Below are 12283 nucleotides of genomic sequence, written 5' to 3'. Positions count from 1 at the left end.
AGCAGTTCTAAGAGGAAAATTCATTGCTTGGAGTTCATTCCTTAAAAAAAGAAAAAACCAACAAATAAATGATCTCATACTTCATCTCAAAATCCTTGAAAAAGAAGAGCAAAACAACAGCAAAAGAAGTAGAAGGCAAGAAATAATTAAAATCAGAGCTGAAATTAACGAAATCGAAACAAAAGAAACAATTGAAAAAATTGACAAAACTAAAAGTTGGTTCTTTGAAAAAATAAACAAAATCGACAGACCCTTAGCGATGCTAGTGAAGAGAAGAAGAGAGAGAACTCAAATTACTAGCATACGGGATGAAAAAGGCAATATCACAACAGACACTTCAGAAATACAGAAGATAATCAAAAACTATTTTGAATCCTTATACTCCAATAAATTAGAAGATAGTGAAGGCATAGATAAATTTCTTAAGTCATATGATCTGCCCAGATTGAGTCAGGAGGATATAGAAAACCTAAACAGACCAATATCAATTGAGGAGATAGAAGAAACCATCAAAAGACTACCAACTAAGAAAAGCCCAGGTCCCGATGGGTATACAGCAGAATTTTACAAAACCTTTAAAGAAGAACTAATACCAATACTTTTCAAGCTACTTCAGGAAATAGAAAAGGAGGGAGAACTTCCAAATTCATTCTATGAGGCCAACATCACCCTGATACCTAAACCAGACAAAGACACTTCAAAGAAAGAAAACTACAGACCAATATCTCTAATGAACCTAGATGCAAAAATCCTCAATAAAATTCTGGCGAATCGGATACAAAAACATATCAAAAAAATTGTACACCATGATCAAGTAGGATTCATCCCTGGGATGCAAGGCTGGTTCAATATACGGAAATCAATAAATGTTATTCACCACATCAATAGACTTAAAAATAAGAACCATATGATCATCTCGATAGATGCGGAAAAAGCATTTGACAAAGTACAGCATCCCTTTATGTTCAAAACTCTAGAAAAACTAGGGATAACAGGAACATACCTCAATATTGTAAAAGCAATCTATGCTAAGCCTCAGGCTAGCATTATTCTGAATGGAGAAAAACTGAAGGCATTCCCTCTAAAATCTGGAACAAGACAGGGATGCCCTCTCTCTCCACTTCTCTTCAACATAGTTCTCGAAACACTGGCCAGAGCAATTAGACAGACGAAAGAAATTAAAGGCATAAAAATAGGAAAAGAAGAAATTAAATTATCACTATTTGCAGATGATATGATTCTATATCTAGCAGACCCAAAAGGCTCTACAAAGAATCTATTAGAGCTAATAAATGAATTCAGCAAAGTGGCAGGATTTAAAATCAACACGCATAAATCAAAGGCATTCCTGTATATCAGCGACAAATCCTCTGAAATGGAAATGAGGACAACCACTCCATTCAAAATATCTTCAAAAAAAATAAAATACTTGGGAATCAACCTAACAAAAGAGGTGAAAGACTTATACAATGAAAACTACAGAACCCTAAAGAGAGAAATAGAAGAAGATCTTAGAAGATGGAAAAATATACCCTGTTCATGGATAGGCAGAACTAACATCATCAAAATGGCGATATTACCAAAAGTTCTCTATAGGTTTAATGCAATGCCAATCAAAATCCCAATGGCATTTCTTGTAGAAATAGAGAAAGCAATCATGAAATTCATATGGAAAAATAAAAGACCCAGAATAGCAAAAACAATGCTAAGCAAGAAGTGTGAATCAGGCGGTATAGCGATACCAGACTTCAAACTATACTACAGAGCAATAGTAACAAAAACAGCATGGTACTGGTACCAAAACAGGCGTGTGGACCAATGGTACAGAATAGAGGACACAGAAACCAATCCATAAAACTACAACTATCTTATATTTGATAAAGGGGCTAAAAGCATGCAATGGAGGAAGGATAGCATCTTCAACAAATGGTGCTGGGAAAACTGGAAATCCATATGCAACAAAATGAAACTGAATCCCTTTCTCTCGCCATGCACAAAAGTGAATTCAAAATGGATCAAGGAACTTGATATCAAATCAGAGACGCGCCGTCTGATAGAAGAAAAAGTTGGCTACGATCTACAGTCGGTGGGGTCGGGCTCCAAATTCATCAATAGGACACCCATAGCACAAAAGTTAATAACTAGAATCAACAAATGGGACTTACTCAAACTAAGAAGTTTTTTCTCAGCAAAAGAAACAATAAGAGAGGTAAATAGGGAGCCTACATCCTGGGAACAAATCTTTACTCCTCACACTTCAGATAGAGCCCTAATATCCAGAGTATACAAAGAACTCAAAAAATTAGACAATAAGAGAAAAAACAACCCAATCAACAAATGGGCCAAGGACCTGAACAGACACTTCACAGAGGAGGACATACAGTCAATCAACAAGTACATGAAAAAATGCTCAACATCTCTAGCTGTCAGAGAAATGCAAATCAAAACCACCCTAAGATACCATCTCACTCCAGTAAGATTGGCAGCCATTAGGAAGTCAAACAACAACAAGTGCTGGCGAGGATGTGGGGAAAAGGGTACACTTGTACATTGCTGGTGGGACTGCAGATTGGTGCAGCCAATTTGGAAAGCAGTATGGAGATTTCTTGGAAAGCTGGGAATGGAGCCACCATTTGACCCAGCTATTCCCCTTCTTGGTCTATTCCCTAAAGACCTAAAAAGAGCATGCTACAGGGACACTGCTACATCGATGTTCATAGCAGCACAGTTCACAATAGCAAGACTGTGGAACCAACCTAGATGCCCTTCAATAGACGAATGGATAAAAAAAATGTGGCATTTATACACAATGGAGTATTACTCTGCATTAAAAAATGACAAAATCATAGAATTTACAGGGAAATGGATGGCATTAGAGCAGATTATGCTAAGTGAAGCTAGCCAATCCCTAAAAAACAAATGCCAAATGTCTTCTTTGATATAAGGAAAGTAACTAAGAACAGAGTAGGGACGAAGAACAGGAGAAGAAGATTAACATTTAACAGGGATGAGAGGTGGGAGGGAAAGGGAGAGAGAAGGTAAATTGCACGGTAATGGAAGGAGACCCTCAGGGTTATACAGTGGAGGGGGTAGAGAGAGAGGAGGGGAGGGGAGGGGAGAGGTGGGGAGGGGGGAGGGTGGATGATGGGAAAGGCAGCGGAGCACAACAGACACTAGTATGGCAATTTGTAAATCAATGGATGTGTAACTGATGTGAATCTGCAATCTGTGTATGGGGTGAAGGTGGGAGTTCATAACCCACTAGAATCAAAGTGTGGAATATGATATGTCAAGAAATTTGTAATGTTTTGAACAACCCACAATAAAAAATTAAAAAAAAAAAAAAAAAAAAAAAAAAAAAAAAAAAAAAAAGACTTCCAACCAAGAAAAGCCCAGGACCTGATGGGTATACAGCGGAGTTTTACAAAACCTTTAAGGAAGAATTAATACCAATACTTTTCAAGTTATTTCAGGAAATAGAAAAAGAAGGAGCTCTGCCAAATTCATTCTATGAGGCCAACATCACCCTGATTCCGAAACCAGACAAAGACACCTCAAAGAAAGAAAACTACAGACCAATATCTCTGATGAACCTAGATGCAAAAATCCTCAATAAAATTCTGGCGAATTGGATACAAAGGCACATCAAAAAAATTGTGCACCATGATCAAGTAGGATTCATCCCTGGGATGCAAGGATGGTTCAATATAAGGAAATCAATAAATGTTATTCACCACATCAATAGACTTAAAAATAAGAACCATATGATCATCTCGATAGACACAGAAAAAGCATTCGACAAAGTACAGCATCCCTTTATGTTCAAAACATTAGAAAAACTAGGGATAACAGGAACTTACCTGGACATTGTAAAAGCTATCTATGCTAACCCTCAGGCTAGCATCATTCTCAATGGAGAAAAATTGAAGGCATTCCCCCTAAAATCTGGAACAAGACAGGGATGCCCTCTATCACCACTTCTATTCAATATAGTTCTCGAAACACTGGCCAGAGCAATTAGACAGACGAAAGAAATTAAAGGCATAAAAATAGGAAAGGAAGAACTTAAATTATCACTATTTGCAGATGACATGATTCTATACCTAGAAGACCCAAAAGGGTCTACAAAAAAACTACTAGAACTAATAAATGAATTCAGCAAAGTGGCAGGATATAAAATCAACACGCATAAATCAAAGGCATTTCTGTATATCAGCGACAAAACTTCTGAAACGGAAATGAGGAAAAACACTCCATTCGCAATATCCTCAAAAAAAATAAAATACTTGGGAATCAACCTAACAAAAGAGGCGAAAGATTTATACAATGAAAACTACAAAACCCTAAAAAGAGAAGTAGAAGAAGATCTTAGAAGATGGAAAAATATACCCTGTTCATGGATAGGAAGAACTAACATCATCAAAATGGCGATATTACCAAAAGTTCTCTATAGGTTTAATGCAATGCCAATCAAAATCCCAACGGCATTTCTTGTAGCAATGGATACAGCAATCATGAAATTCATATGGAAAAATAAAAGACCCAGAATAGCAAAAGCAATTCTAAGCAGGAAGTGCGAATCAGGCGGTATAGCGATACCAGACTTAAAACTATATTACAGAGCAATAGTAACAAAAACAGCATGGTACTGGTACCAAAACAGGAGGGTGGACCAATGGTACAGAATAGAGGACACAGAGACTAATCCACAAAGCTACAACTATCTTATATTTGATAAAGGAGCTAAAAGCATGCAATGGAGGGAGGATAGCATCTTCAACAAATGGTGCTGGGAAAACTGGAAATCCATATGCAACAAAATGAAACTGAATCCCCTCCTCTCGCCATGCACAAAAGTTAACTCAAAGTGGATCAAGGAGCTAGATATCAAATCAGAGACTCTGCGTCTGACAGAAGAAAAAGTTGGAGCCGATCTACATATTGTAGGGTCGGGCTCCAAATTCCTTAATAGGACACCCATAGCACAAAAGTTGATAACAAGAATCAACAAATGGGACTTACTTAAACTGAAAAGTTTTCTCTCAGCAAGAGAAACAATAAAAGAGGTAAATAGGGAGCCTACATCATGGGAACAAATTTTTACTCCTCACACTTCAGATAGAGCCCTAATATCCAGAGTATACAAAGAACTCAAAAAATTAAACAATAAGAAAACAAATAACCCAATCAACAAATGGGCCAAAGACCTGAACAGACACTTCTCAGAGGAGGACATACAATCAATCAACAAGTACATGAAAAAATGCTCACCATCTCTAGCAGTCAGAGAAATGAAAATCAAAACCACCCTAAGATACCATCTCACTCCAGTAATATTGGCAGCCATTATGAAGTCAAACAACAACAAGTGCTGGAGAGGATGTGGGGAAAAGGGTACTCTTGTACATTGCTGGTGGGACTGCAAACTGGTGCGGCCAATCTGGAAAGCAGTATGGAGATTCCTGGGAAAGCTGGGAATGGAACCACCATTTGACCCAGCTATTGCCCTTCTCAGACTATTCCCTGAAGACCTTAAAAGAGCGTACTACAGGGATACTGCTACATCGATGTTCATAGCAGCACAATTCACAATTGCTAGACTGTGGAACCAACCCAGATGCCCTTCAATAGATGAATGGATAAAAAAAATGTGGCATTTATACACCATGGAGTATTACGCAGCACTAAAAAATGACAAAATCATAGAATTTGCAGGGAAATGGATGGCACTAGAGCAGATTATGCTTAGTGAAGCTAGCCAATCCCTAAAAAACAAATACCAAATGTCTTCTTTGATATAATGAGAGCAACTAAGAACAGAGCAGGGAGGAAGAGCAGGAAGAAAAGATTAACATTAAACAGATACATGAGGTGGGATGGAAAGGGAGAGAAAAGGGAAATTGCATGGTAATGGAGGGAGTCCCTCATTGTTATACAAAATTACATATAAGAGGTTGTGAGGGGAATGGGAAAATAAACAAGGAGAGAAATGAATTACAGTGGATGGGGTAGAGAGAGAAGATGGGAGGGGAGGGAGGGGGGATAGTAGAGGATAGGAAAGGTAGCAGAATACAACAGTTACTAATAGGGCATTATGTAAAAATGTGGATGTGTAACCGATGTGATTCTGCAATCTGTATTTGGGGTAAAATTGGGAGTTCATAACCAACTTGAATCTAATGTATGAAATATGATATGTCAAGAGCTTTATAATGTTTTGAACAACCAATAAAAAAAAATAAAGTGACAGAAAAAAAAATTATTTGGACACAGATACATGATAAAACCACTCGAATTTGTTGAAACAGAATTCAATACACGTTTACTTCTGGATATTTTTACTGACAGGAGAAAAGACATTTATGGTGTATGGAGGAGGGAATTTCTTTGCTTTAGACTTGAACTTGGGAAGATAGACTTACCTTGTTAAAAATTTTTTTCATGTTCTATGGGGACTTTGTATAAGATAAAAGTTTCTTTTCTGCTAGCAGGAAATATGGATCGGCATGTTCACTGAAGATAGTTCGATTTCTATTTAGATACAAAAAGCTGGTTGGGCCCAAAAGGATGGAGGCTCTAAACACTGTATGATCTGTATGATGTGTGCCCATTTTGTCCAGAGCTGCATTCTTACACATACTATTATGGCTTGTTTCTAAAAGGTAGTCTTCTATATGTATTTTATTGGTATCTGCTCTCAGGTCTTTTAAAACATAAGAAGTCAAATCCTATTAAGTCTAATATGCTGATAAAAAAGCAAAAGGAAAATTCAAACCACGGTGCAAGACCATTTGGTGCACTGTTAAAAGATGTTTATACATAATGGCATATAATAAGTAGAGTCCTGGACTTGGAATGTCATGGGGGGGGGGGGCGCTCATAAACATTCCTGAAAAGATGAGATTTTAAAAATGGGTGAGATCTGGATAGGCAGAGAAAGTGGAACAGCATTTTAAGTGAAGGGGCTCATGTGAATGAAGCAAGCACAAGCTGGGGACACAATATGCAAGGACTTTGTTGGAAATAACTGATTGTAGGGGGCGTGTAAGGCAAGAATGAGGGCTGCTGAGGAGGGGGATCATCGTGGTGCTAGCCTATGGGTCCTGGACATGCAGGTGTAGGCAACTGGGAACGGCTTGTTTAGTGCAGGATGATGAGATGGGAAGTGTCTTAGCAGGCTGGGAACAGAGCTCATTGGTGGAGAACTTGCTTAGCACCCAGGAGGTCCTGGGTTTGACCCCCAGCACTGCAAAAAAAAGACAGTGATTTCAGTAGATACACATGTCAGTTAAAGAATTTCAGGCAAAGAGAATGTTGGGAGATAAAATAAGAAGCAGAATTGGAACAAAAGCAAGTAAGCTAATAAGGGAAGACTGCATTCTAAAGACACAACAATGAGTTGGCAGATTCTGATTAGATGAGTGAGTTCTACCAAAAAACAAAAAAAAAAGTTTCATTCTGGGGACTGGGGTTGTGGCTCGGTGGTAGAACGCTTGCCTCACACGTGTGAAGCACTGGGTTCCATCCTTAGCACCACATAAAAATAAATAAACAAAATAAAGATATTGTGTTAAAAAAAATTCCCAAAAAACAAAAGCTTCATTTTTTTCTGTCCATGACCTAGAGGTCTAGGATTTTCTTAAAGTTAAGTTAAACATAAAGTTATTTGATAATACATTATTTTGAGGGTAAAAAATGAATTAAGTATTCTCTGATTATATTTGGAAAGAGTCATACTCTAAGCCCCTTCAGTTTTGTTGCTTTAAGGACATTCCACAGGAAACTATCCATTCAAAAGAAAAAAATTTCCCAGGATATTTTTCTAGGCAGTCCTTGAAAAGAATACTAAGGTAGTTGTAAGTTAACCTCCACATGTCTCAGATTGCTTCTTTGAAAAATATGGATGTGAGGATTAAAGGAGGGAATGTGTGTTTAGTTCAAACCTAGTGTTTCAATGGCGTTAGCTCCCTTCCGCTGAGCCTTCCTCCTCCTAGTTTTTCTTTCTTTCTTTGGCCTTGAGTGTGTAAGGCAAGTGCTGTCCTTTTTTGTTTCTTCTTTTGTTTCTTGGTATCAGACATTAAAAACCAGCAGAGCTCAATCACTGAGCCATTTCCCCAGCCTCTCTGCCTCTTTATTTTTTATTTTTGAGATAAAATCTTGCTAAGTTGCTGAGGCTGGCTTTGAACTTGCAATACTCTTGCCTCAACCTCCCCAGACACTGGTATTAGAAGCTTGCACCATTGCACCTGGCTTCCTTTTCATTTTTAATTCATCAGAAATAGCCTTTTTAACACTCTCAGACCTGTTACTATACAGAGAAATGGCTATTTCCTCCGCAAACTACTCTTTGCTATAGTTTTGAGATGATTAAATATCAATATATAAAATAATCTTTAGATATTGCAACAAGGATGTGACCTTGAATAACCTAAAAAATGATAGGTCAGATGAAGGGAAATCTATTCAGTTTTTATACATCATTGGTCGTGCCTTTCTCTGTTTAGTACTTTATTCCCTTGCCTTCTTTGACACCAGACTCTCTGGGTTTTCATTCTACCTCTTGAACCAACTACTTTCTCTTTCATATGCTTATTCTCTTCTGCCCTTCCACTTGAATGTTGGGAGCCATAGTTGAATCTTAGCCATTCCTCCACCCTACTACATTTTCCTCCACTAAACAATTTCATCAATGTCACTGACTACAGATCCATGATCCATATTTAGATCAAGCTAAATATCTCTGAGATTCAGATACAAAGCTCTCCCTATCTAGATGATAGTTCTACTTGGATGTCTCAAAGGTACCTCCAATCCCCAAGTTCAAAACCAAACTCAGGCTATCAGATTCAATGTGCTTCTCTTCTCATGTTTGCTGACTATAAAAATGGCACCCTTTATTTAGCCAGAAGCCTATAAGTTGCGCTCCCCACCCACATGTTTGTTTTTAAATTCATCTTTAACTCACATCATTTTTATCCCCCAAATGGTTTCTCTAGTTCCTTCATTTCTATTGCAAACGTCTCAGACTCTTAATGAGCTCTCTCAATACCTTTTGTATCTTTTCCTGCTTGTTCTTTTCTTTTTTTAATAAAATGAATAAAAACACATACTTTAACTACCAGTACTACTACACTTAGACTAGTCAGTGGATAAATGTACAAACAAATGAATAAATAAAAATGACTGTTGCATCTCTAAGTCTCTACTCCAAGAAGGCAATCGCTTTCAGGTCTTACTAGGAAGTTACACCATAATTCTAAATAATGCACTTATATTTGCCTTTTTTTGATTTTTTTTAGAAAAGTTATTTTATTCTTTCTCATGTAGAAAGAATAAAGCTAACCCAATATTATTGTGTCACTTTTTTGTTAAATTAATATTTAGTATTTTTGTTTTTAAGATTATAGATTGAATGGTTTGGAATGTTTCTTTTCTTGCACAACTTTTTGTCTTACCTGGAACTAATGATTGCTTCCTTTTTACATTAGCTTAACTTGCTATAAACCTATTGCAATTTCAGCCCCAAACTAGTGAACACAAGTATCCACACTCTGAGATGCTCAAGCATATCTGGTGACCTTCGATTTCATTTTCTTCTGGGAGACTTCCTTTCTCAGGTCCTCTCTGTCTTCCTGCTCTAATATACACTGGTTGCTCCTTTTTCCTTCCCCACCATTTTTATCCCTCTCTTATTTTAGTGAGTATTTTTATAAGACTCCATTTTATTTCCTCTACTAACTATCAGTTATATGATATGAGATTCCAAGAAATTGCAATACACATTTTAAACTAGTCTAATAACACTATATTGCTTCATGTGTAGTGCAGGTACTGTGCATCAAAGTATTTCGATTCTTCCTTCCTGACCTTTATCATACTGCTGTCATTCATTTCATTTATCTGTATGTTAGAATCATTCTATATATTGTTACTATTTAAACAACTGTCTTTTAGATTACTTAAGAAAAATAAAATATTTTATTTTACTTTAATTTATTCCTTCCCTGATGCTCTTACTTTCTTTATGTAGCTTCAAGTTTCCACCATACTATTTTTTTCTTTTGGAAGAACTACTAACATTTTTTTTTTTCAGATTCAAATTATTGGTAAGGAATTATCTCAGTTTCTGTTTGAGAAAGTCTTCATCCTTTGCTATTGAAGCATACTTTCACAGAATCCTAGGTTGGTGACTTTTTTCTCTCAGTATTTTTAATATTTCACTCCATTATCTTCTTGCTTGCAAGGTTTCTAATGACAAGTCAAATATAATTCTTAATCTTTTTCTCTGTGGTTAAGTTGCTTCTCCTCATCTCTGGCTTCTTTTAATATTTTATTTTTATCTTTGGGTTTTTTTGGCAGTTTGAATATGGTATATTTTTGTGTAATTTTTGTAAGTTTGTTTTTGGTGCTAGAGATTGAACCTAGGGGCATTTAACTACTGAACTACATTGCCTTTTTATTTTTATTTTGAGACAGGGTCTCACTAAGTTGCTGAGAGTCTCACTAAATTGCCAAGTCTGGCCTTGAACTTGTAATCCTCCTGCCTCAGCCTCCTGAGTTCCTGGGATTACATGCCTGTGTCACGGGACCTAGATTTTTGTGTAATTTTTGGCTACTTATCTTCCTTGGTATTCTCTGAGCTTTCTTCCAGTGTGTTGCCTGTTACTATTTTGGGAAAATTCTCATTTATTTTCCCTTCAAACATTTCCTCTATTCCTTTCTCTTTTCCTTCTGGTATTACATTCACCCTCACATTTACCTTTTGAAATTGTCCCACAGTCCTGCTTTGTGTCCTGTTCACCTGTCTTTGGGCTTACTGATCTCCCCAGCCATGTCTGGTCACTGATGAAAACATCAAGATGTTCTTCATTTCCATTTTAGTGTTTTTGTTGTCTAGAATTTCTGTTTGATTCTTCTTAGAGTTTCCATCTCTCTGTTTCCATCAGCCCTCTGTTCTTGTGTGTTAATCCTTTTTTCATTAAAGGCTTTAACATCTCAATGATAGTGATTTTAAAATCTGTCTGAAATTCTTACTCCTGTGTCATATATTATATGCTGCATCTGATTCTGTTGCTTGTTTTACCTCTTCACAATCTTTTGTGGTATGCCTTGTAACTTTTTGTTGAAAGCCAAACATAACGTACAGGGCAATAAGAACACAGGTAAATAGGTCTTCAGTGTGAAGTTTTATTCTAACTTGGTTAGGAGTTGGACTTAGTTTGATATCTATTCTAGCTGAAAGTGTTGGAGGACTTTGAATTCTTCCAATGCCCTTTTTTCCTTTTATTCTCCTTTTGACCTTGGAATTAAGAGCTTCTCTTCAGAGATACTGTCTCTTATATCTCTTTCAGCTATAACCTAGTGATACTGTACTAGGATGATGGTAAGGTGAAGGGAAGTGTTTTATAATCTTACAGTTAAATTTCTGTGGTTTAGGGGTCCTGTGTCCCTGGGCTGTGAATTCTATGAGTGTTTCTTAGCTTTATTTTCCCAGTGTAGGTGAGATAGGAGGTCTAGAGGGAGTTGGAGGGGTAAATGCTTTTCTTCCATATTAGATAAGGCTAAGCAAAGTCCTTTTTCCTGGAGAAGAGGATTCTGTTATGAAGCATCCTCTGGGCATGTTTCTTAATGGCTACTCTCCTTCTTCCTCTACCAGGGCCTCAAGATGATCTCATCCGGGTTTTTCCCGTGAGAACTTGGTGGTATTATTGGAGGTAAAACTAATGAAAGCGTCCAGACCCATAAGACAGTGGAGAAGTCAGGAGCTTCTCACACGCACTCTAGACCACACTCAGCCTCCAGCAATTCGTTTTAATGATTTTTAATTATTATTTAAGTATTGCTATCCATTTATGGCTCCAACGTCTATTACTTTAGATAAACAGATCTAAGCTCTGGCTCTGGATTTGCCTGCTTTTCTGTATCAGGGGTGGGAATTTCCCTGATGGGTTCAAGAAAACTTTGTTTTTTTCCAGAAGTCATGAGTAGCTCTTTTGATATGGGGCAGTTTTCCCCTAGAAGTTTGCTCTCATTTGCATAGGAGTTCTAGATTTTTGGGATTCCTAGTTTCTTTCTTCTTGGTAGGTCTCTTATTTTAGTGGAGTATCTCTAATATCTTTTTAGGAAAGAATGCATGGGAGTAAAGTTTTTAGACTTTGCATTTGAAAATGTTTTTATTCTACCTTCATGTTTGAGTCATATTTTGTCTGGGCATAGAATTTCAGGTCAGAGATAACTTTGCTAAGAGTTTTGATATTCTATCCCCATTCTTCCAGTTTCCAAT

This window comes from Marmota monax, unplaced genomic scaffold, assembly GCF_021218885.2.
Source record: "Marmota monax isolate L192 unplaced genomic scaffold, Marmota_monax_Labrador192_F-V1.1 WCK01_AAM20220418_F8-fsc00012, whole genome shotgun sequence".
NCBI lineage: Eukaryota > Metazoa > Chordata > Mammalia > Rodentia > Sciuridae > Marmota > Marmota monax.
The sequence above is the reverse complement of the archived record's forward strand: the minus strand, read 5'-3'. Positions refer to the sequence as shown.